At 47.0% G+C, this 25,872-nt stretch overlaps 1 protein-coding gene and 1 long non-coding RNA gene across 2 annotated transcripts in view; both read right to left on the bottom strand.

The window, feature by feature from the left end:
• Positions 1 to 25,872, bottom strand: part of LOC134984006 (uncharacterized) — a 215,462-nt gene that overhangs the window by 82,371 nt on the left and 107,219 nt on the right. The window lies entirely within an intron of this gene.
• LOC134983993 (uncharacterized) lies at positions 19,834 to 21,845 on the bottom strand. The gene is made up of 3 exons (XR_010191704.1): positions 21,776 to 21,845; positions 21,491 to 21,700; positions 19,834 to 20,573 (listed from the first exon to the last, which is right to left on the bottom strand). It is a non-coding gene; the product is annotated as an uncharacterized LOC134983993 (long non-coding RNA).

Here is a 25,872-nt window from a genome sequence, read left to right as displayed (position 1 = left end):
TTATAGGTTATAGCAGGAGCCAGGAGTACAAGACAGTCACATACCATATCTGTGTGCACTGCTCAGCCCAGTGTGCTGCATCATCTATGTATATATTATATATCTGACTGTGCTCAGCTCACACAGCTTATAATTGTGGGGGAGACTGGGGAGCACTGCAGTGCCAGTTATAGGTTATAGCAGGAGCCAGGAGTACATATTATATTAAAATTAAACAGTGCACACTTTTGCTGCAGGAGTGCCACTGCCAGTGTGACTGACCAGTGACCTGACCACACTGACCACCAGTATAGTTAGTAGTATACTATATTGTGATTGCCTGAAAAAGTTAAACACTCGTCGTGTGACTTCACTTGTGTGGTGTTTTTTTTTTTATTCTATAAAAAACTCATTCTGCTGACAGACAGTGTCCAGCAGGTCCGTCATTATATAATATATATACCTGTCCGGCTGCAGTAGTGATATATATATATTTTTTATATCATTATTTATCATCCAGTCGCAGCAGACACAGTACGGTAGTTCACGGCTGTAGCGACCTCTGTGTCGGCACTCGGCAGTCCATCCATAATTGTATACCACCTACCCGTGGTTTTTTTTTCTTTCTTCTTTATACATACATACTACTACATCTCTTTATCAACCAGTCTATATTAGCAGCAGACACAGTACAGTACGGTAGTTCACGGCTGTGGCTACCTCTGTGTCGGCACTCGGCAGTCCGTCCATAATTGTATACCACCTAACCGTGGTTTTTTTTTCTTTCTTCTTTATACATACATACTACGACATCTCTTTATCAACCAGTCTATATTAGCAGCAGACACAGTACAGTACGGTAGTTCACGGCTGTGGCTACCTCTGTGTCAGCACTCGGCAGTCCGTCCATAATTGTATACCACCTAACCGTGGTTTTTTTTTCTTTCTTCTTCATACATACATACTACGACATCTCTTTATCAACCAGTCTATATTAGCAGCAGACACAGTACAGTACGGTAGTTCACGGCTGTGGCTACCTCTGTGTCGGCACTCGGCAGTCCGTCCATAATTGTATACCACCTAACCGTGGTTTTTTTTTCTTTCTTCTTCATACATACATACTACGACATCTCTTTATCAACCAGTCTATATTAGCAGCAGACACAGTACGGTAGTTCACGGCTGTAGCTACCTCTGTGTCGGCACTCGGCAGTCCGTCCATAATTGTATACTAGTATCCATCCATCTCCATTGTTTACCTGAGGTGCCTTTTAGTTGTGCCTATTAAAATATGGAGAACAAAAATGTTGAGGTTCCAAAATTAGGGAAAGATCAAGATCCACTTCCACCTCGTGCTGAAGCTGCTGCCACTAGTCATGGCCGAGACGATGAAATGCCAGCAACGTCGTCTGCCAAGGCCGATGCCCAATGTCATAGTACAGAGCATGTCAAATCCAAAACACCAAATATCAGTAAAAAAAGGACTCCAAAACCTAAAATAAAATTGTCGGAGGAGAAGCGTAAACTTGCCAATATGCCATTTACCACACGGAGTGGCAAGGAACGGCTGAGGCCCTGGCCTATGTTCATGGCTAGTGGTTCAGCTTCACATGAGGATGGAGGCACTCAGCCTCTCGCTAGAAAAATGAAAAGACTCAAGCTGGCAAAAGCAGTAGCACCGCAAAGAACTGTGCGTTCTTCGAAATCCCAAATCCACAAGGAGAGTCCAATTGTGTCGGTTGCGATGCCTGACCTTCCCAACACTGGACGTGAAGAGCATGCGCCTTCCACCATTTGCACGCCCCCTGCAAGTGCTGGAAGGAGCACCCGCAGTCCAGTTCCTGATAGTCAGATTGAAGATGTCAGTGTTGAAGTACACCAGGATGAGGAGGATATGGGTGTTGCTGGCGCTGGGGAGGAAATTGACCAGGAGGATTCTGATGGTGAGGTGGTTTGTTTAAGTCAGGCACCCGGGGAGACACCTGTTGTCCGTGGGAGGAATATGGCCGTTGACATGCCTGGTGAAAATACCAAAAAAATCAGCTCTTCGGTGTGGAACTATTTCAACAGAAATGCGGACAACAGGTGTCAAGCCGTGTGTTCCCTTTGTCAAGCTGTAATAAGTAGGGGTAAGGACGTTAACCACCTCGGAACATCCTCCCTTATACGTCACGTGCAGCGCATTCATAATAAGTCAGTGACAAGTTCAAAAACTTTGGGTGACAGCGGAAGCAGTCCACTGACCAGTAAATCCCTTCCTCTTGTAACCAAGCTCACGCAAACCACCCCACCAACTCCCTCAGTGTCAATTTCCTCCTTCCCCAGGAATGCCAATAGTCCTGCAGGCAATGTCACTGGCAATTCTGACGAGTCCTCTCCTGCCTGGGATTCCTCCAATGCATCCTTGCGTGTAACGCCTACTGCTGCTGGCGCTGCTGTTGTTGCTGCTGGGAGTCGATGGTCATCCCAGAGGGGAAGTCGTAAGCCCACTTGTACTACTTCCAGTAAGCAATTGACTGTTCAACAGTCCTTTGCGAGGAAGATGAAATATCACAGCAGTCATCCTGCTGCAAAGCGGATAACTGAGGCCTTGACAACTATGTTGGTGTTAGACGTGTGTCCGGTATCCGCCGTTAGTTCACAGGGAACTAGACAATTTATTGAGGCAGTGTGCCCCCGTTACCAAATACCATCTAGGTTCCACTTCTCTAGGCAGGCGATACCGAGAATGTACACGGACCTCAGAAAAAGACTCACCAGTGTCCTAAAAAATGCAGTTGTACCCAATGTCCACTTAACCACGGACATGTGGACAAGTGGAGCAGGGCAGGGTCAGGACTATATGACTGTGACAGCCCACTGGGTAGATGTATGGACTCCCGCCGCAAGAACAGCAGCGGCGGCACCAGTAGCAGCATCTCGCAAACGCCAACTCTTTCCTAGGCAGGCTACGCTTTGTATCACCGGTTTCCAGAATACGCACACAGCTGAAAACCTCTTACGGCAACTGAGGAAGATCATCGCGGAATGGCTTACCCCAATTGGACTCTCCTGTGGATTTGTGGCATCGGACAACGCCAGCAATATTGTGTGTGCATTAAATATGGGCAAATTCCAGCACGTCCCATGTTTTGCACATACCTTGAATTTGGTGGTGCAGAATTTTTTAAAAAACGACAGGGGCGTGCAAGAGATGCTGTCGGTGGCCAGAAGAATTGCGGGACACTTTCGGCGTACAGGCACCACGTACAGAAGACTGGAGCACCACCAAAAACTACTGAACCTGCCCTGCCATCATCTGAAGCAAGAAGTGGTAACGAGGTGGAATTCAACCCTCTATATGCTTCAGAGGTTGGAGGAGCAGCAAAAGGCCATTCAAGCCTATACAATTGAGCACGATATAGGAGGTGGAATGCACCTGTCTCAAGCGCAGTGGAGAATGATTTCAACGTTGTGCAAGGTTCTGATGCCCTTTGAACTTGCCACACGTGAAGTCAGTTCAGACACTGCCAGCCTGAGTCAGGTCATTCCCCTCATTAGGCTTTTGCAGAAGAAGCTGGAGACATTGAAGGAGGAGCTAACACGGAGCGATTCCGCTAGGCATGTGGGACTTGTGGATGGAGCCCTTAATTCGCTTAACAAGGATTCACGGGTGGTCAATCTGTTGAAATCAGAGCACTACATTTTGGCCACCGTGCTCGATCCTAGATTTAAAGCCTACCTTGGATCTCTCTTTCCGGCAGACACAAGTCTGCTGGGGTTGAAAGACCTGCTGGTGAGAAAATTGTCAAGTCAAGCGGAACGCGACCTGTCAACATCTCCTCCTTCACATTCTCCCGCAACTGGGGGTGCGAGGAAAAGGCTCAGAATTCCGAGCCCACCCGCTGGCGGTGATGCAGGGCAGTCTGGAGCGACTGCTGATGCTGACATCTGGTCCGGACTGAAGGACCTGACAACGATTACGGACATGTCGTCTACTGTCACTGCATATGATTCTCTCACCATTGAAAGAATGGTGGAGGATTATATGAGTGACCGCATCCAAGTAGCCACGTCACACAGTCCATACTTATACTGGCAGGAAAAAGAGGCAATTTGGAGGCCATTGCACAAACTGGCTTTATTCTACCTAAGTTGCCCTCCCACAAGTGTGTACTCCGAAAGAGTGTTTAGTGCCGCCGCTCACCTTGTCAGCAATCGGCGTACGAGGTTACATCCAGAAAATGTGGAGAAGATGATGTTCATTAAAATGAATTATAATCAATTCCTCCGCGGAGACATTGACCAGCAGCAATTGCCTCCACAAAGTACACAGGGAGCTGAGATGGTGGATTCCAGTGGGGACGAATTGATAATCTGTGAGGAGGGGGATGTACACGGTGATATATCGGAGGGTGATGATGAGGTGGACATTTTGCCTCTGTAGAGCCAGTTTGTGCAAGGAGAGATTAATTGCTTCTTTTTTGGGGGGGGTCCAAACCAACCCGTCATATCAGTCACAGTCGTGTGGCAGACCCTGTCACTGAAATGATGGGTTGGTTAAAGTGTGCATGTCCTGTTTTGTTTATACAACATAAGGGTGGGTGGGAGGGCCCAAGGACAATTCCATCTTGCACCTCTTTTTTTCTTTTCTTTTTCTTTGCGTCATGTGCTGTTTGGGGAGGGTTTTTTGGAAGGGACATCCTGCGTGACACTGCAGTGCCACTCCTAAATGGGCCCGGTGTTTGTGTCGGCCACTAGGGTCGCTAATCTTACTCACACAGTCAGCTACCTCATTGCGCCTCTTTTTTTCTTTGCGTCATGTGCTGATTGGGGAGGGTTTTTTGGAAGGGACATCCTGCGTGACACTGCAGTGCCACTCCTAAATGGGCCCGGTGTTTGTGTCGGCCACTAGGGTCGCTAATCTTACTCACACAGTCAGCTACCTCATTGCGCCTCTTTTTTTCTTTGCGTCATGTGCTGATTGGGGAGGGTTTTTTGGAAGGGACATCCTGCGTGACACTGCAGTGCCACTCCTAAATGGGCCCGGTGTTTGTGTCGGCCACTAGGGTCGCTAATCTTACTCACACATCTAGCTACCTCATTGCGCCTCTTTTTTTCTTTGCGTCATGTGCTGATTGGGGAGGGTTTTTTGGAAGGGACATCCTGCGTGACACTGCAGTGCCACTCCTAAATGGGCCCGGTGTTTGTGTCGGCCACTAGGGTCGCTAATCTTACTCACACAGTCAGCTACCTCATTGCGCCTCTTTTTTTCTTTGCGTCATGTGCTGATTGGGGAGGGTTTTTTGGAAGGGACATCCTGCGTGACACTGCAGTGCCACTCCTAAATGGGCCCGGTGTTTGTGTCGGCCACTAGGGTCGCTAATCTTACTCACACAGTCAGCTACCTCATTGCGCCTCTTTTTTTCTTTGCGTCATGTGCTGATTGGGGAGGGTTTTTTGGAAGGGACATCCTGCGTGACACTGCAGTGCCACTCCTAAATGGGCCCGGTGTTTGTGTCGGCCACTAGGGTCGCTAATCTTACTCACACAGTCAGCTACCTCATTGCGCCTCTTTTTTTCTTTGCGTCATGTGCTGATTGGGGAGGGTTTTTTGGAAGGGACATCCTGCGTGACACTGCAGTGCCACTCCTAAATGGGCCCGGTGTTTGTGTCGGCCACTAGGGTCGCTTATCTTACTCACACAGTCAGCTACCTCATTGCGCCTCTTTTTTTCTTTGCGTCATGTGCTGATTGGGGAGGGTTTTTTGGAAGGGACATCCTGCGTGACACTGCAGTGCCACTCCTAGATGGGCCAGGTGTTTGTGTCGGCCACTAGGGTCGCTTAGCTTAGTCATCCAGCGACCTTGGTGCAAATTTTAGGACTAAAAATAATATTGTGAGGTGTGAGGTATTCAGAATAGACTGAAAATGAGTGGAAATTATGGTTTTTGAGGTTAATAATAATATGGGATCAAAATGACCCCCAAATTCTATGATTTAAGCTGTTTTTTAGTGTTTTTTTTAAAAAACACCCGAATCCAAAACACACCCGAATCCGACAAAAAAAATTCGGTGAGGTTTTGCCAAAACGCGGTCGAACCCAAAACACGGCCGCGGAACCGAACCCAAAACCAAAACACAAAACCCGAAAAATTTCAGGCGCTCATCTCTAAGGGAAAGTGGTCATGCTGTTGGTCCAGGCCTCGGCCAGGCGCGTGTCAGAATTGGCGGCTTTATCCTGTAAAAGCCCTTATCTGATCTTCCATTCAGACAGTGCGGAATTGAGGACTCGTCCTCATTTTCTCCCTAAGGTGGTTTCAGCGTTTCATCTGAACCAACCTATTGTGGTACCTGCGGCTACTAGTGACTTGGAGGACTCCAAGTTGTTGGACATAGTCAGGGCCCTGAAAATATATGTTTCCAGGACGGCTGGAGTCAGAAAATCTGACTCGCTGTTTATCCTGTATGCACCCAACAAGCTGGGTGCTCCTGCTTCTAAGCAGACTATTGCTCGTTGGATTGTAATACAATTCAGCTTGCACATTCTGTGGCAGGCCTGCCACAGCCAAAATCTGTAAAAGCCCATTCCACAAGGAAGGTGGGCTCATCTTGGGCGGCTGCCCGAGGGGTCTCGGCTTTACAACTTTGCCGAGCAGCTACTTGGTCAGGGGCAAACACGTTTGCTAAATTCTACAAATTTGATACCCTGGCTGAGGAGGACCTGGAGTTCTCTCATTCGGTGCTGCAGAGTCATCCGCACTCTCCCGCCCGTTTGGGAGCTTTGGTATAATCCCCATGGCCCTTACGGAGTTCCCAGCATCCACTAGGACATCAGAGAAAATAAGAATTTACTTACCGATAATTCTATTTCTCGTAGTCCGTAGTGGATGCTGGGCGCCCATCCCAAGTGCGGATTGTCTGCAATACTTGTACATAGTTATTGTTAACTAAATCGGGTTATTGTTGTTGTGAGCCATCTATACAGAGGCTCCTCTGTTATCATGCTGTTAACTGGGTTCAGATCACAGGTTGTACGGTGTGATTGGTGTGGCTGGTATGAGTCTTACCCGGGATTCATAAATCCTTCCTTATTGTGTACGCTCGTCCGGGCACAGTATCCTAACTGAGGCTTGGAGGAGGGTCATAGGGGGAGGAGCCAGTGCACACCAGGTAGTCCTAAAGCTTTACTTTTGTGCCCTGTCTCCTGCGGAGCCGCTATCCCCATGGTCCTTACGGAGTTCCCAGCATCCACTACGGACTACGAGAAATAGAATTATCGGTAAGTAAATTCTTGTTATTACTGTGTTTGCCACAAACGCCTAATGAGCGCTTCCCGCAGCCTGAACGCCGGCTCCCTGCACCTGATATCACAAAGCCTGGTAAAAGCAGAGCAGCCGGGGGTGACACACAGACAGGAAGCTGCAATATTGTGACTTCCCATATTAACTGTTGCATATAGAAGTCCCAGGTATACATACACATGCGCTTATAACGCCATCATCCCACGTAATCTTAAATAGATTTGTATACGATTTATATTACAGAATATATTAAGGATGCAATATTCTATGTACACATGAGATATACTCTGATATTATAACATATAAATAGCTAATACACTTTATACTGTGATTAGGATAATATAAGTGACTTATACCTTTTATTTGTGTTTTTCCTTACATACATTTAAAATGTTTTATGTATATATGTTAAGCCTGAAATGAAGCTCAAAAATACTGATATCTAGTGTCTTAAAGGAAATATCGGGGGAGAAACCTAGGGATGGTGAGGAAACATTGGGGGAGAAAGTTAGAGATGGTGAGGAATCATCGGGGGGAGAAACCTAGAGATGGTGGGATGGTGAGGAAACATTGGGGGAGAAACCTAGAGATGGTGAGGAAACATCGGGGGGAGAAACCTAGAGATGGTGAGGAAACATCAGGGGGAGAAACCTTTGGATGGTGAGGAAACATTGGGGGGAGAAACCTAGAGATGGTGAGGAAACATCGGGGGGAGAAACCTAGAGATAGTGAGGAAACATCGGTGTAGAAATCTAGAGATGGCGAGGAAACGTCGGGGGGTAGAAACCTAGAGATACAGAGGAAACATTGGTGGAGATACAGAGGAAACATCGGTGGAGAAACTTAGAGATGGTGAGGAAACATAGAGGGAGAACCTAACGATAGTGCTAGCGAGGAAACATCGGGGGAGAAACCTAGGGATGGTTAGTAAGGAAACATCGGAGGAGAAACGTAGCGATGTTTGGTGAGGAACATTGTGAGAGAAACCTAGTGATGGCGAGGAAACATTGGGGGAGAAACGTAGTGATGGTGAGGAAACATTAGTGGAGAAACCCAGAGATGGTGAGGAAACATTGCGGGAGAAACCTAGCGATGGTGAGGAAACGGGGGAGAAACCCAGAGATGGTGAGGAAACATCGGTGGGAGAAACACAGATGGCGAGGAAACATTGGGGGAGAAACCTAGCGATGGTGAGGAAACATCAGGGTAGAAACCTAGAGGTGGCGAGGAAACATTGGGGGGAGAAACCTAGAGATGGTGAGGAAACATCGTGGTAGATACCTAGCGATAGCGAGGAAACATTGGGGGGGGGGGTGAGAAACCTAGAGATGGCGAGGAAACATTGGGGGAAAACCTAGAGATGGTGAGGAAACATCAAGGGGAGAAACCTATAGATGATGAGGAAACATTGAGGGGAGAAAACTAGAGACAGAGAGGAAACATCGGTGGAGAAACCTAGAGATGGTGAGGAAACATCGGGCGAGAAACCTAGAGATGGTGAGGAAACATTGTGGGACAAACCTAGCGATGGTGAGGAAACACTGGGGGCGAAACCTAGAGATGGTAAGGAAACATTGGTGTAGAAACCTAGAGATGGCATGGAAACATTGGGGGAGAAACCTAGAGATGGTGAGGAAACACTGGAGGTGAAACCTAGAGATGGTTAGGAAACATTGGTGTAGAAACCTAGAGATGGTGAGGAAACATTGGGGAAGAAACCTAGCGATGGTCAGGAAGCATTGGGGGAGAAACCTACAAATGGTGAGGAAACATTGGGGAGAAACCTAGTGATGGTCAGGAAGCATTGGCGGAAAAACCTACAGATGGTGAGGAAACATTGGGGGAGAAACCTAGTGATGGCAAGGAAACATTGGGGGAGAAACCTAGCAATGGCGAGGAAACATTGGGGGAGAAACCTAGTGATGTGAGGAAACATTGCGGGAGAAACCTAGAGATGGTGAGGAAACATTGGGGGTGAAACCTAGAGATGGTGAGGAAAGCAGAGCAGCCGGGGGTGACACACAGACAGGAAGCTGCAATATTGTGACTTCCCATATTAACTGTTGCATATAGAAGTCCCAGGTATACATACACATGCGCTTATAACGCCATCATCCCACGTAATCTTAAATAGATTTGTATACGATTTATATTACAGAATATATTAAGGATGCAATATTCTATGTACACATGAGATATACTCTGATATTATAACATATAAATAGCTAATACACTTTATACTGTGATTAGGATAGTATAAGTGACTTATACCTTTTATTTGTGTTTTTCCTTACATACATTTAAAATGTTTTATGTATATATGTTAAGCCTGAAATGAAGCTCAAAAATACTGATATCTAGTGTCTTAAAGGAAATATCGGGGGAGAAACCTAGGGATGGTGAGGAAACATTGGGGGAGAAAGTTAGAGATGGTGAGGAATCATCGGGGGGAGAAACCTAGAGATGGTGGGATGGTGAGGAAACATTGGGGGAGAAACCTAGAGATGGTGAGGAAACATCGGGGGGAGAAACCTAGAGATGGTGAGGAAACATCAGGGGGAGAAACCTTTGGATGGTGAGGAAACATTGGGGGGAGAAACCTAGAGATGGTGAGGAAACATCGGGGGGAGAAACCTAGAGATAGTGAGGAAACATCGGTGTAGAAATCTAGAGATGGCGAGGAAACGTCGGGGGGTAGAAACCTAGAGATACAGAGGAAACATTGGTGGAGATACAGAGGAAACATCGGTGGAGAAACTTAGAGATGGTGAGGAAACATAGAGGGAGAACCTAACGATAGTGCTAGCGAGGAAACATCGGGGGAGAAACCTAGGGATGGTTAGTAAGGAAACATCGGAGGAGAAACGTAGCGATGTTTGGTGAGGAACATTGTGAGAGAAACCTAGTGATGGCGAGGAAACATTGGGGGAGAAACGTAGTGATGGTGAGGAAACATTGGTGGAGAAACCCAGAGATGGTGAGGAAACATTGCGGGAGAAACCTAGCGATGGTGAGGAAACGGGGGAGAAACCCAGAGATGGTGAGGAAACATCGGTGGGAGAAACACAGATGGCGAGGAAACATTGGGGGAGAAACCTAGCGATGGTGAGGAAACATCAGGGTAGAAACCTAGAGGTGGCGAGGAAACATTGGGGGGAGAAACCTAGAGATGGTGAGGAAACATCGTGGTAGATACCTAGCGATAGCGAGGAAACATTGGGGGGGGGGGGGGGTGAGAAACCTAGAGATGGCGAGGAAACATTGGGGGAAAACCTAGAGATGGTGAGGAAACATCAAGGGGAGAAACCTATAGATGATGAGGAAACATTGAGGGGAGAAAACTAGAGACAGAGAGGAAACATCGGTGGAGAAACCTAGAGATGGTGAGGAAACATCGGGCGAGAAACCTAGAGATGGTGAGGAAACATTGTGGGACAAACCTAGCGATGGTGAGGAAACACTGGGGGCGAAACCTAGAGATGGTAAGGAAACATTGGTGTAGAAACCTAGAGATGGCATGGAAACATTGGGGGAGAAACCTAGAGATGGTGAGGAAACACTGGAGGTGAAACCTAGAGATGGTTAGGAAACATTGGTGTAGAAACCTAGAGATGGTGAGGAAACATTGGGGAAGAAACCTAGCGATGGTCAGGAAGCATTGGGGGAGAAACCTACAAATGGTGAGGAAACATTGGGGAGAAACCTAGTGATGGTCAGGAAGCATTGGCGGAAAAACCTACAGATGGTGAGGAAACATTGGGGGAGAAACATAGTGATGGCAAGGAAACATTGGGGGAGAAACCTAGCAATGGCGAGGAAACATTGGGGGAGAAACCTAGTGATGTGAGGAAACATTGCGGGAGAAACCTAGAGATGGTGAGGAAACATTGGGGGTGAAACCTAGAGATGGTGAGGAAACATCTGTGTAGAAATCTAGAGATGGTGAAGAAACATCGGGGGGAGAAACCTAGAGATACAGAGGAAACATCGTGGAGAAACTTAGAGATACAGTGGAAACATCGGTGGAGAAACTTAGAGATGGTGAGGAAATATAGAGGGAGAACCTAACGATGGTCCTAGCGAGGAAACATAGGAGGGAGAAACCTAGGGATGGTTAGTGAGTAAACATCGGAAGAGAATCCTAGCGATGTTTGGTGAGGAACATCGTGAGAGAAACCTAGTGATGGCGAGGAAACATTGGCGAAGAAACGTATCGATGGTGAGGAAACATCGGTGGAGAAACCCAGAGATGGTGAGGAAACATCGTGGTAGATACCTAGCGATAGCGAGGAAACATTGTGGGGGGGGGTGAGAAACCTAGAGATGGCGAGGAAACATTGGGGGAAAACCTAGAGATGGTGAGGAAACATCAAGGAGAAACCTAGAGATGATGAGGAAACATTGAGGGGAGAAAACTAGAGACAGAGAGGAAACATCGGTGGAGAAACCTAGAGATGGTGAGGAAACATCGGGCGAGAAACCTAGAGATGGTGAGGAAACATTAGGGGACAAACCTAGCGATGGTGAGGAAACACTGGGGGCGAAACCTAGAGATGGTAAGGAAACATTGGTGTAGAAACCTAGAGATGGCATGGAAACATTGGGGGAGAAACTTAGAGATGGTGAGGAAACACTGGAGGCGAAACCTAGAGATGGTTAGGAAACATTGGTGTAGAAACCTAGAGATGGTGAGGAAACATTGGGGAAGAAACCTAGCGATGGTCAGGAAGCATTGGGGGAGAAACCTACAGATGGTGAGGAAACATTGGGGAGAAACCTAGTGATGGTCAGGAAGCATTGGCGGAAAAACCTACAGATGGTGAGGAAACATTGGGGGAGAAACCTAGTGATGGCAAGGAAACATTGGGGGAGAAACCTAGCAATGGCGAGGAAACATTGGGGGAGAAACCTAGTGATGTGAGGAAACATTGCGGGAGAAACCTAGAGATGGTGAGGAAACATTGGGGGTGAAACCTAGAGATGGTGAGGAAACATCTGTGTAGAAATCTAGAGATGGTGAAGAAACATCGGGGGGAGAAACCTAGAGATACAGAGGAAACATCGTGGAGAAACTTAGAGATACAGTGGAAACATCGGTGGAGAAACTTAGAGATGGTGAGGAAATACAGAGGGAGAACCTAACGATGGTCCTAGCGAGGAAACATAGGAGGGAGAAACCTAGGGATGGTTAGTGAGTAAACATCGGAAGAGAATCCTAGCGATGTTTGGTGAGGAACATCGTGAGAGAAACCTAGTGATGGCGAGGAAACATTGGCGAAGAAACGTATTGATGGTGAGGAAACATCGGTGGAGAAACCCAGAGATGGTGAGGAAACATTGTGGGAGAAACCTAGCGATGGTGAGGAAACATTGGGGGAGAAACCCAGAGGCGGTGAGGAAACATTGGTGGTAGAAACACAGAGATGGTGAGGAAACATAGGGGGAGAAACCTAGCGATAGTGAGGAAACATCAGGGTACAAACCTAGAGACGGCAAGGAAACATTGGGGAGAGAAACCTAGAGATGGTGTGGAAACATCGGGGGTAGAAACCTAGCGATAGTGAGGAAACATTGGGGGGGGGGACCTAGAGATAGAGAGGAAACATCAGTGGAGAAACCTAGAGATGGTGATGAAACATTGGGAGGAGAAACCTAGAGATGGTGAGGAAACATGGGGGGAGAAACCTAGAGATGGTGAGGAAACATCGGGGGTAGAAACCTAGCGATAGCGAGGAAACACTGGGGGGGAGAAACCTAGAGATAGAGAGGAAACATCGGTGGAGAAACCTAGAGATGGTGAGGAAACATTAGGGGAGAAACCTAGAGATGGTGAGGAAACATGGGGGGAGAAACCTAATGATGGCGAGGAAACATTGGGGGAGAAACCTAGAGATGGTGAGGAAACATCGAGGGGAGAAACCTAGAGATGGTGAGGAAACATCGGGTGAGAAACCTAGAGATGGTGAGGAAACATCGAGGGGAGAAAACTAGAGATAGAGAGGAAACATCTGTGGAGAAACCTACAGATGGTGAGGAAACATCAGGGAGAAACCTAGAGATGGTGAGGAAACATTGGGCGACAAACCTAGCGATGGTGAGGAAACATTGGGCGACAAACCTAGCGATGGTGAGGAAACATTGGGGGCGAAACCTAGAGATGGCGAGGAAACATTGGGGGAGAAACCTAGAGATGGTGAGGAAACATCGGTGTAGAAACCTAGGGGTATATTTACTAAGATCCCGATTTTGACCGAGATGCCGTTTTTTCTTCAAAGTGTCATCTCGGGAATTTACTAAATTCAAATCACGGCAGTGATGAGGGCATTCGTATTTTTTTGGAACTCAAAGAAAAAAAATACGAATGAATACACATCGGTCAAACGCGGCTGATTAAATATAGAACACGGTCATTTACTAAGCATTCGTATTTGTATTTTAGACCGTGAAAATGGTTTTGCGTTCGTAAACTTTTACTAATCGTAAAAAATTCCTAAAAAAAAAGTAGACCTGCTTTTGAGAAGCGTGTTTACATGTGTTGTCAATTATTCATTACTCACACCTGACGTTTTGGACATTTAAAAGGGGCTACAACACATTTCTCCACACTCTCAATCTGAAATGGCTGCTACTGTGTGTCGTACTGCTGTATTGTTTGCTGTGGGATACCTGTCACTGCTCCATGATGCTACAATAAAACCAAGCCAGGAAAAATAAGAATTTACTCACCGGTAATTCTATTTCTCGTAGTCCGTAGTGGATGCTGGGAACTCCGAAAGGACCATGGGGAATAGCGGGCTCCGAAGGAGGCTGGGCACTCTAGAAAGATTTATGACTACCTGGTGTGCACTGGCTCCTCCCACCATGACCCTCCTCCAAGCCTCAGTTAGGACACTGTGCCCGGACGAGCGTGGCGGGTAAGACTCATACCAGCCACACCAATCACACCGTATAACTCGTGATATTAAACCCAGTAAACAGTATGAAACAACTGAGCCTCTCAACAGATGGCTCAACAATAACCCGATTTAGTTAATAATAACTATGTACAAGTATTGCAGATAAACCACACTTGGGATGGGCGCCCAGCATCCACTACGGACTACGAGAAATAGAATTACCGGTGAGTAAATTCTTATTTTCTCTGACGTCCTAGTGGATGCTGGGAACTCCGAAAGGACCATGGGGATTATACCAAAGCTCCCAAATGGGCGGGAGAGTGCGGATGACTCTGCAGCACCGAATGAGAGAACTCCAGGTCCTCCTCAGCCAGGGTATCAAATTTGTAGAATTTTGCAAACGTGTTTGCCCCTGACCAAGTAGCTGCTCGGCAAAGTTGTAAAGCCGAGACCCCTCGGGCAGCCGCCCAAGATGAGCCCACCTTCCTTGTGGAATGGGCATTGACAGATTTTGGCTGTGGCAGGCCTGCCACAGAATGTGCAAGCTGAATTGTATTACAAATCCAACGAGCAATAGTCTGCTTAGAAGCAGGAGCACCCAGTTTGTTGGGTGCATATAGGATAAACAGCGAGTCAGATTTTCTGACTCTAGCCGTCCTGGAAACATATATTTTCAGGGCCCTGACAACGTCTAGCAACTTGGAGTCCTCCAAGTCCCTAGTAGCCGCAGGCACCACAATAGGCTGGTTCAGGTGAAACGCTGACACCACCTTAGGGAGAAACTGGGGACGAGTCCTCAATTCTGCCCTATCCATATGAAAAATCAGATAAGGGCTTTTACAAGACAAAGCCGCCAATTCTGATACTCGCCTGGCAGAAGCCAAGGCCAATAACATGACCACCTTCCACGTGAGATATTTCAGATCCACGGATTTTAGTGGCTCAAACCAATGTGATTTTAAGAAACTCAACACCACGTTGAGATCCCAAGGTGCCACAGGGGGCACAAACGGGGGCTGAATATGCAGCACACCTTTAACAAATGTCTGAACTTCAGGTACTGAAGCTAGTTCTTTTTGAAAGAAAATCGACAGAGCCGAGATCTGTACCTTAATGGAGCCCAGTTTTAGGCCCATATTAACTCCTGCTTGCAGGAAATGCAGAAATCGACCTAGTTGAAATTCCTCTGTTGGGGCCTTTTCGGCCTCACACCATGCAACATACTTCCGCCATATGCGGTGATAATGATTTGCTGTAACCTCTTTCCTAGCTTTAATAAGCGTAGGAATGACTTCCTCCGGAATGCCCTTTTCCTTCAGGATCCGGCGTTCAACCGCCATGCCGTCAAACGCAGCCGCGGTAAGTCTTGGAACAGACAGGGCCCCTGCTGTAGCAGGTCTTGTCTGAGCGGCAGAGGCCACGGGTCCTCTGAGATCATCTCTTGAAGTTCCGGGTACCACGCTCTTCTTGGCCAATCCGGAACCACGAGAATTGTGTTTACTCCTCGCTTTCTTATTATTCTCAATACCTTTGGTATGAGAGGTAGAGGAGGGAACACATAAACTGACTGGTACACCCACGGTGTCACTAGAGCGTCCACAGCTATCGCCTGAGGGTCTCTTGACCTGGCGCAATACCTCTCTAGTTTTTTGTTTAGGTGGGACGCCATCATGTCCACCTGTGGACGACCCCACTGATTTACAATCATTTGGAAGACTTCTGGATGAAGTCCCCACTCTCCCGGGTGGAGGTCGTGCCTGCTGAGAAAGTCTGCTTCCCAGTTGTCCACTCCCGGGATGAACACTGCTGACAGTGCTAGTACATGGTTTTCCGCCCATCGGAGAATTCTTGTGGCTTCTGCCATTGCCATCCTGCTTCTTGTGCCGCCCTGTCGGTTCACATGGGCGACTGCCGTTATGTTGTCTGACTGGATCAGCACCGGCTGGTGTAGGAGCAGGGATTTTGCTTGACTTAGGGCATTGTAGATGGCCCTTAGTTCCAGAATATTTATGTGAAGGGAAGTCTCCTGACTTGACCATAGTCCTTGGAAGTTTCTTCCCTTTGTGACTGCCCCCCAGCCTCGTAGGCTGGCATCCGTGGTCACCAGGACCCAGTCCTGTATGCCGAATCTGCGGCCCTCCAGAAGATGAGCACTCTGCAGCCACCACAGAAGAGACACCCTGGTTCTTGGGGACAGGGTTATCAAGCGATGCATCTGAAGATGCGATCCGGACCACTTGTCCAACAGGTCCCACTGAAAAATTCTGGCATGGAACCTGCCAAATGGAATTGCTTCGTAAGAAGCTACCATCTTTCCCAGGACCCGCGTGCAGTGATGCACCGATACCTGTTTTGGTTTTAGGAGGTCTCTGACTAGAGAAGACAACTCCCTGGCTTTCTCCTCCGGGAGAAACACTTTTTTCTGGACTGTGTCCAGAATCATTCCCAGGAACATTAGACGTGTCGTCGGGACCAGCTGTGACTTTGGGATATTCAGAATCCAGCCTTACCATGTAATCCCCCTCTTCCAGGCTTGCAATAACCGCCCTGAGCGATTCCATCTTGAACTTGAATTTTTTTATGTATGTGTTCAAGGATTTCAAATTTCAAATGTGTCTCACCGAACCGTCCGGTTTCGGCGCCACAAATAGTGTGGAATAGTAACCCCGGCCTTGTTGAAGTAGGGGTACCGTGATTATCACCTGCTGGGAATACAGCTTGTGAATCGCTGCTAGCACCGCCTCCCTGTCTGAGGGAGCAATCGGCAAGGCAGATTTTAGGAACCGGTGGGGTGGAGCCGCCTCGAATTCCAGCTTGTACCCCATAGATACTATTTGAAGGATCCAGGGATCCACCTGTGAGCGAGCCCACTGATCGCTGAAATTCATGAGGCGGGCCCCCACCGTACCTGGCTCCGCCTGTGGAGCCCCACCGTCATGCGGCGGACTTGGAAGAGGAAGCGGGGGAGGACTTTTGCTCCTGGGAACCTGCTGTTTGTTGCAGTCTTTTTCCCCTACCTCTGCCTCTAGACAGAAAAGACCCTCCTTTTCCACGCTTGTTTTTCTGGGTCCGAAAGGACTGAACCTGATAAAATGGCGCCTTCTTAGGCTGTGAGGGGACATGGGGTAAAAATGCTGACTTCCCAGACGTTGCTGTGGAAACTAGGTCGGAGAGACCATCCCCAAATAATTCCTCCCCCTTATAAGGCAAAACTTCCATGTGCCTTTTGGAATCTGCCTCTCCAGTCCACTGGCGAGTCCATAAGCATCTCCTAGCAGAGATGGACAATGCACTTACTTTAGATGCCAGCCGGCAGATTTCCCTCTGTGCATCTCTCATATATAAGACTGAGTCTTTGATATGGTCAATTGTTAGCAGAATCGTGTCTCTGTCTAGTGTGTCAATATTTTCTGACAGTTTATCCGACCACGCAGCGGCAGCACTGCACATCCATGCTGACGCAATAGCTGGTCTAAGTATAATACCTGAGTGTGTATATACAGACTTCAGGATCGCCTCCTGCTTTCTTTCAGCAGGCTCCTTAAGGGCGGCCGTATCCTGAGACGGTAGTGCCACCTTTTTAGACAAACGTGTGAGCGCTTTATCCACCCTAGGAGGTGTTTCCCAACGTGACCTATCCTCTGGCGGGAAAGGGAACGCCATTAGTAACTTCTTAGGAATTACCAATTTCTTATCAGGGGAAGCCCACGCTTCTTCACACACTTCATTTAATTAATCTGACGGGGGAAAAACTACGGGTAGTTTTTTCTCCCCAAACATAATACCCTTTTTTGTGGTACCTGGATGTAAATCAGAAATATTTAACACCTCTTTCATTGCCTAAATCATGCAGTGAATGGCCTTAATGGGCATTAAATTTGACTCATCGTCGTCGACACTGGTGTCAGTATCAGTGTCGACATCTACGTTTGCCATCTGAGATAGCGGGCGTTTTAAAGCCCCTGATGACCTTTGAGACACCTGGACAGGCACGAGCTGAGAACTCGGCTGTCCCACAGTCGGCATGTCGTCAAATTTCTTATGTAATGAGTCTATACGTGCACTCATTTCTTTCCATAAACTCATCCACTCAGGTGTCTGCCCCCCAGGGGGTGACATCCCTTCTAAAGGCATCTGCTCTGCCTCCACCTCATTATCCTCATCAAACATGTCGACACAGCCGTACCGACACACTCCACACACACAGGGAATGCTCTAATAGAGGACAGGACCCACAAAAGCCCTTTGGGGGGACAGAGTGAGAGTATGCCAGCACACACCAGAGCGCTATATAAGGCAGGGACTAACTGAGTTATGTCCCCTATAGCTGCTTTTACTATATAAATGTATACTGCGCCCAAATTTAGTGCCCCCCCCTCTGTTTTTTACCCTTTTCTGTAGTGTAGTCTGCAGGGGAGAGCCAGGGAGCTTCCTTCCAGCGGAGCTGTGAGGGAAAAATGGCGCCAGTGTGCTGAGGGAGATAGCTCCGCCCCTTTTCCGCAGCCTATTCTCCCGCTTTTTTATGGACTCTGGCAGGGGTATTTACCTCATATATAGCCCCTGGGGCTATATATTGAGGTATTTTTGCCAGCCAAGGTGTTTTTATTGCTGCCTCAGGGCGCCCCCCCCCCCAGCGCCCTGCACCCTCAGTGACCGGAGTGTGAAGTGTGAGAGGAGCAATGGCGCACAGCTGCAGTGCTGTGCGCTACCTTGGTGAAGACTGATGTCTTCATGCCGCCGATTTTCCGGACCATCTTCTTGCTTCTGGCTCTGTAAGGGGGACGGCGGCGCGGCTCCGGGACCGAACATCAAGGCTGGGCCTGCGGTCGATCCCTCTGGAGCTAATGGTGTCCAGTAGCCTAAGAAGCCCAATCCGGCTGCAAGCAGGCGAGTTCGCTTCTTCTCCCCTTAGTCCCTCGCTGCAGTGAGCCTGTTGCCAGCAGGTCTCACTGAAAATAAAAAACCTAAGACTATCTTTCTTCTAAGAGCTCAGGAGAGCCCCTAGTGTGCATCCAACCTCGGCCGGGCACAAAATCTAACTGAGGCTTGGAGGAGGGTCATGGTGGGAGGAGCCAGTGCACACCAGATAGTCATAAATCTTTCTAGAGTGCCCAGCCTCCTTCGGAGCCCGCTATTCCCCATGGTCCTTTCGGAGTTCCCAGCATCCACTAGGACGTCAGAGAAATCAACAGGGTCTGCAGGTTGTATATGTTCCGAGTAGGCTGGCCATGCTTTTTATTTTATATTGTCCGTTTAAACTAAAAAAAACTTGATGATGACCATGTTATACAGATGGACACACTAAGGGGGAGATGTACTAAGCCTGAAAAGTGATAAATTTCACAGTGATAAACTGCCAGCCAATCAGCTCCTAACTACCATGTCACTGGCTGTGTTTGAAAAATGACAGTTAGGAGCCGATTGGCTGGTACTTTATCACCGTGATATTTATCACTTTTCAAGGCTTAGTACATCTGGCCCTAAATGTTATCACTGATTTTACTCGGTATGATTTGGTCAAACTGACCCTAGACCCTGACACAGCACGCTCTCGCCCTGTCTCAATACTCATCTGGCCCTATACACTAATGTTTGTTTTGTTTGGTTGTTGCTAATTAAGCAATACACATATTTTGGAATCACAATTTATTGTAAACAACAGACCAATGTAGTCATAACACATATGTGATAATTTGAAATGCCCACCATATTATGGGCACTACATATTATTTTCTTTTTTTTTGGGTGCTGGGTGCAGAGGCTTGTGGGTGCTCGTGGGTGCGGCTTCGACTTGATCGTCGAACTGGTGATTGTACTGGTGTTTGGCTAGGGGTTGTTGTGCTTGAGCTTGAGGTCACATGTTGTTGGCCCATTGCAATTAAATTTTGGCTCAAAATATTTAAACTGGCCGTAAGCTGTGTATAAGCGGCAGTATTGGTGGCAATGATTCTAGACAGATTGTCATTTATAACTTGATTGTGCTGTATAATCTGGATCAGTGTTTGGTGTTGCCGCTGTTGCTCATACATGATGCGCTGATGGTTTGCCTGCATTTGTGAGTTGTCTGCCCTCATCTGCTCCATTGTGTTTGCTATCCGCCCCACCTGCACGATGAGTCTGGCAGAGTTGCGACTAACTTTTGGCAAATGATGGGGCAGACTAGACAGGTGTTGTGTTTGGGTGGTGAGACACGCGGAGTGGTGTGCCTGGTGTGATGCCCAACCTGACCAAAACTCTGGATCCGTTTGCATTGTCCCTGGTGTTGAGCTCATTTGTTGGCTTTGAGAAGCTTGCGGTTGTTGTTGAATGTCCTGAGCCATGTTTGCCTGTGTTGGGTCGATGGGCTGCAGGTGGAGTGTAAATGTCTCCTGGGCACGGGCCTGCTGGCCATTGTCGCTCATGATGGCTGGATCTGTATGGGGTGGAACACAGGCAATATTTAGTACATATGTAGCATTGGTCTTACAATACTTTTTGTGCAACATGCTTTACTTCATAATATTAATGTAATGGTTAAATGGATTATTTCTTAAACGTAACTATGTTGGTTACCTTTTAGTTAATTGATGTGGCTCAAAACGTATAATACTCATTAGTATTTTTCTTGTGCCAATTGTAGGATTCAGAGTCATAATTACTGTATACACTCCATGTACTCTTACAAATTTATAAACTTTAAGTTTTTTGGGCATTCTGAAGGTTTCTTTGGCCCAACACACAAAATTCTATCAATGTTTTCAACAATACAATCAGACATTGGTCATGTCAGTCAGTGGATTTATTAAAGAAGTTTAGTAATATCGTGGTCTAAAATGTACAACTTAACAAGGTTATTTAATGTTGTAATGTGCCCTATGTATAGAAGTGGATTTTAGGGCCAAGTTTGTTATTTGTTATAGTGTTTAATTTTTTGGGCTGATTTTAGTGTTGTTGTTCTGAATTTTTAGTCAAAATGTGTGTATATGGACATCCTCGAATTTTGCAAATAACATCATAACATTACGCTAACAGCATCTGCTTGCAGTAGATTATTAAATCAAGTTTGAGTGGTCCTTTTTATTTTATTTTTTACAAGACTAACAGTGGTGCAGATGTATAAACCTGGAGAAGGCATAAGTCAGTGAGAAACCAGTGATATGTGCAAGGTGATAATGGCACAAGGCAAGCATCTCCAAAATGTGGCTTCACAATTTATGTAATTTTTGTACTGCTGCCTTTATCATCTTCCACATAACAGCGTTTTGTCACTTCCTTATGCCTATACCTGGTTATTTAATAAACTACACTGTTTTTTAACAAAGAAATTAAATGAATTAAAACATTACTCACCAGACACCTGTGGGGATTGCGGATCTACACTTTGGGGGCTTGCCAAAAGTGCCAGTGGTGGCACGGAAGCCACTGCAGAGATGCGCCTTTGGGGGGGTGATGCTGGTGCAGGAGCAAGAGCCTGTACACGGGGCCACTTGGGTGGCCTTGTAGACACAGTAACGCTGGCCTGTGATTGGCGCCTTAGTGGCCACGGAACAGACGAAGAACCTGTGTGATAGTATCCTCATTAGATTTCATATGTAAAATGTTTTTGGATAAGATGTGGTTACAGAAAAAAATTACCAGCATTCCCACCATCATCAGCTCTAGGCAGGGTTGGCTGTGGCCTGGCTGTGCTGCTTCTCTGGCGTACTGTAGAAAGAAGAAGAATGTCGATATGAACATACTCTTTGGTTTTTTTTTGTGGTTAGGCAAAAAAAATATGTTAGCTGCTGTGACTTAAAGTATGCGATGCTTAGCCTTGCATGCATGACTACATTGGCTGTGTATACTTTAATTGTATAAATTTCTAAACATTAAATTAAAGCTAAAAAATGATAACAATTGAACAATATTATACTACTTAAAACACATACGTCGTAGCTTTACCAAGACACAATATTGCATGCTATTTTAATTAGAAAAATTTACAAAAAATGTTTCTAAAAACACAAATAGCTGGTTCCAAAAAAAACATTTTTAAACATACTAATGCATGCAAAAACACAACAAAACAACCAAAAAAAAACCACAACAACGGATTCAGCGAACGAATTGGCTCCTCCCAATCTTTATAAGACGCTCGGAAGGGGTGTGCACCCCCGGTTTGACGGGCAAATTTTGCCTCCTTAGCCATCTTGGCCTTCACACGGCGCTTGATGTCATAGAAGCGTTTCCTACAGGTGTCCTCGGTCCGCCTCACCACACCCTCACTGTTCACAGCAGCAACAACCTTCCCCCATAGGACAGTCTTCCTGCAGGTCGACACCTTAGCTGCATCAGACCCAAACAACTGGCGATGATGCCTCATCAGCTCCCGCACCAGAGCCATGTTTTCTGAGTAGCTAAACTTCACATTGCGGCCCGTCCTTGTAGTGGTGTGTGGCTGCGGAGCCACAACACCATCACTATCAGTATCACTTGAAAACGCAGCCGCAACCTCCCCCTCCTCCTCACTAACCTCCTCCACCTCACTCACCTCCTCCCTCTCACTCACCTCCTCCCTCTCACTCACCTCCTCCACCTCACTCACCTCCTCCCTCTCACTCACCTCCTCCACCACACTCACCTCTGACTGTGACATAATCAGAAGAAAACACAAAAAAACACAGAGAAAAAAAAACAAATAACACACTCCTCCACTACCACTACACACCACACACACACACACACACACACACACACACACACACACACACACACACACACACACACACACACAAACACTCACTCACTCACAAACAGTGACGTAACTAAAATACAAAATACAAAAAAATAGACAGACTTTTAAATAACTCCACAACAAGTATAACAAAAAACACTGCCGTAACAGACATGTGACGCAGTCGTAAAAAAAACCCTGAAACACGGCCGCAAAACAACCAAATCGGCCGCATTCTACACCAGAAAAACACGAATGACATCAACATCGGACAACACTAAAAATACGAATACGACAGCTTAGTAAATCAGTCGTAATCAATTCAAAAAGTTGCAATTTTACACTTTCGATGTCATTCGTGATTGAACTTTGACCTCAAACGGAAAATTACGAATGTTAGTAAATAAACCCCCTAGAGATGGCGAGGAAACATTGGGGGAGAAACCTATTGATAGCGAGGAAACATTGGGGAAGAAACCTAGCGATGGTCAGGAAGCATTGGGGAAGAAACCTACAGATGGGGAGGAAACATTGGGGGAGAAACCTAGCGATGGCGAGGAAACATTGGGGGAGAAACCTAGCGATTGTGAGGAAACATTGGGGAGAAACCTGGAGATGGTGAGGAAACATTGGGGGAGAAACCTAGAGATGGCGAGGAAACATTGGAGGAGAAACTTAGAGATGGTGAGGAAACATTGGGGGAGAAGCCTAGAGATGGTGAGGAAACATCAGGGGGAGAAACCTAGAGATGGTGAGGAAACATCGGGTGAGAAAGCTAGAGTTGGCGAGGAAACATCAGGGGGAGAAATCTAGAGATGGCGAGGAAACATCGGGGGAGAAACCTAGAGATGGCGAGGAAACATTGGGGGAGAAACCTAGCGATGGCGAGGAAACATTGGGGTAGAAACCTAGCGATGGCGAGGAAACATTGGGGGAGAAACCTAGCGATGGCAAGGAAACATTGGGGGAGAAACCTAGCGATGGCGAGGAAACATTGAGGGAAAAACCTAGAGATGGTGAGAAAACATTGTGGGGAGTAACCTAGAGATGGGGAAACATCAGAGGAGAAACATAGAAATGGTGAGGAAACATCGGGAGAGAAACTAGCGATGGTGAAGGGAACATCAGAAGAGAAACCTTGCAATGGTGAGGAAACATCAGTGGAGAAACTTAGTAATGGTGAGGAAACATCGGTGAAGAAACCTAGTGAGGGTGCGGAAACATAAGGGAAGAAACCTAGCAATGGTGTGTAAACATCGGTAGAGAAACCTAGAGATGGTGAGGAAACATTGGGGGCGAAACCTAGAGGTGGTGAGGAAACACATCTGTGTTGAAACCTAGAGATGGCGAGGAAACATTGGGGGGAGAATCCTAGCGATGGTAAGGAATCATTGGGGGAGAATCCTAGCGATGGTGAGGAAACATCAGTGTAGAAACCTAGAGATGGCGAGTAAACATTGGGGGAAAAACCTAGAGATGGTGAGGAAACATTGGGGGCGAAACCTAGCAATGGTGTGGAAACATAGGTAGAGAAACCTAGAGATGGTGAGGAAACATTGTGGGAGAAACCTAGCGATGGCGAGGAATCATTGGTGGAGAAACCTAGAGATGGCGAGGAAACATTGGGGGAGAACCTAGCGATGGTGAGGAAACATTGGGGTAGAAACCTAGCGATGGCGAGGAAACATTGGGGGAGAAACCTAGCGATGGCAAGGAAACATTGGGGGAGAAACCTAGCGATGGCGAGGAAACATTGAGGGAAAAACCTAGAGATGGTGAGAAAACATTGTGGGGAGTAACCTAGAGATGGGGAAACATCAGAGGAGAAACCTAGAAATGGTGAGGAAACATCGGGGGAGAAACTAGCGATGGTGAAGGGAACATCAGAAGAGAAACCTTGCGATGGTGAGGAAACATCAGTGGAGAAACTTAGTAATGGTGAGGAAACATCGGTGAAGAAACCTAGTGAGGGTGAGGAAACATAAGGGAAGAAACCTAGCAATGGTGTGTAAACATCGGTAGAGAAACCTAGAGATGGTGAGGAAACATTGGGGGAGAAACCTAGAGATGGTGAGGAAACATCAGGGAAGAAACCTAGCAATGGTGTGTAAACATCGGTAGAGAAACCTAGAGATGGCGAGGAAACATTGGGGGAGAAACCTAGAGATGGTGAGGAAACATCAGGGAAGAAACCTAGCAATGGTGTGTAAACATCGGTAGAGAAACCTAGAGATGGTGAGGAAACATTGGGGGCGAAACCTAGAGGTGGTGAGGAAACACATCTGTGTTGAAACCTAGAGATGGCGAGGAAACATTGGGGGAGAAACCTAGAGATTGTGAGGAAACATTGGGGGCGAAACCTAGAGATGGTGAGGAAACATCGGTGGAGAAACCTAGAGATGGCGAGGAAACATTGGGGGAAGAATCCTAGCGATGGCAAGGAATCATTGGGGGAGAATCCTAGCGATGGTGAGGAAACATCAGTGTAGAAACCTAGAGATGGCGAGTAAACATTGGGGGAAAAACCTAGAGATGGTGAGGAAACATTGGGGGCGAAACCTAGCAATGGTGTGGAAACATAGGTAGAGAAACCTAGAGATGGTGAGGAAACATTGTGGGAGAAACCTAGCGATGGTGAGGAATCATTGGTGGAGAAACCTAGCGATGGTGAGGAAACATCGGTGTAGAAACCTAGAGATGGTGAGGAAGCATTGGGGGAGAAACCTAGAGATGGTGAGGAAACATTGGGGGCGAAACCTAGCAATGGTGTGGAAACATCGGTAGAGAAACCCAGAGATGGTGAGGAAACATTGGGGGAGAAACCTAGCGATGGCGAGAAATCATTGGGGGAGAAACCTAGTGATGGTGAGGAAACATTGGTGTAGAAACCTAGAGATGGCGAGGAAACATTGGGGGAGAAACCTAGAGATGGTGAGGAAACATCAGGGAAGAAACCTAGCAATGGTGTGGAAACATCGGTAGAGAAACCTAGAGATGGTGAGGAAACATTGGGGGCGAA

The sequence above is a fragment of the Pseudophryne corroboree genome (assembly GCF_028390025.1).
Source record: "Pseudophryne corroboree isolate aPseCor3 chromosome 3 unlocalized genomic scaffold, aPseCor3.hap2 SUPER_3_unloc_3, whole genome shotgun sequence".
In the NCBI taxonomy this organism is placed as follows: Eukaryota; Metazoa; Chordata; class Amphibia; order Anura; family Myobatrachidae; genus Pseudophryne; species Pseudophryne corroboree.
Note: the sequence above shows the minus strand (reverse complement) of the source record. Positions and strands in the feature narration are given on the sequence as shown.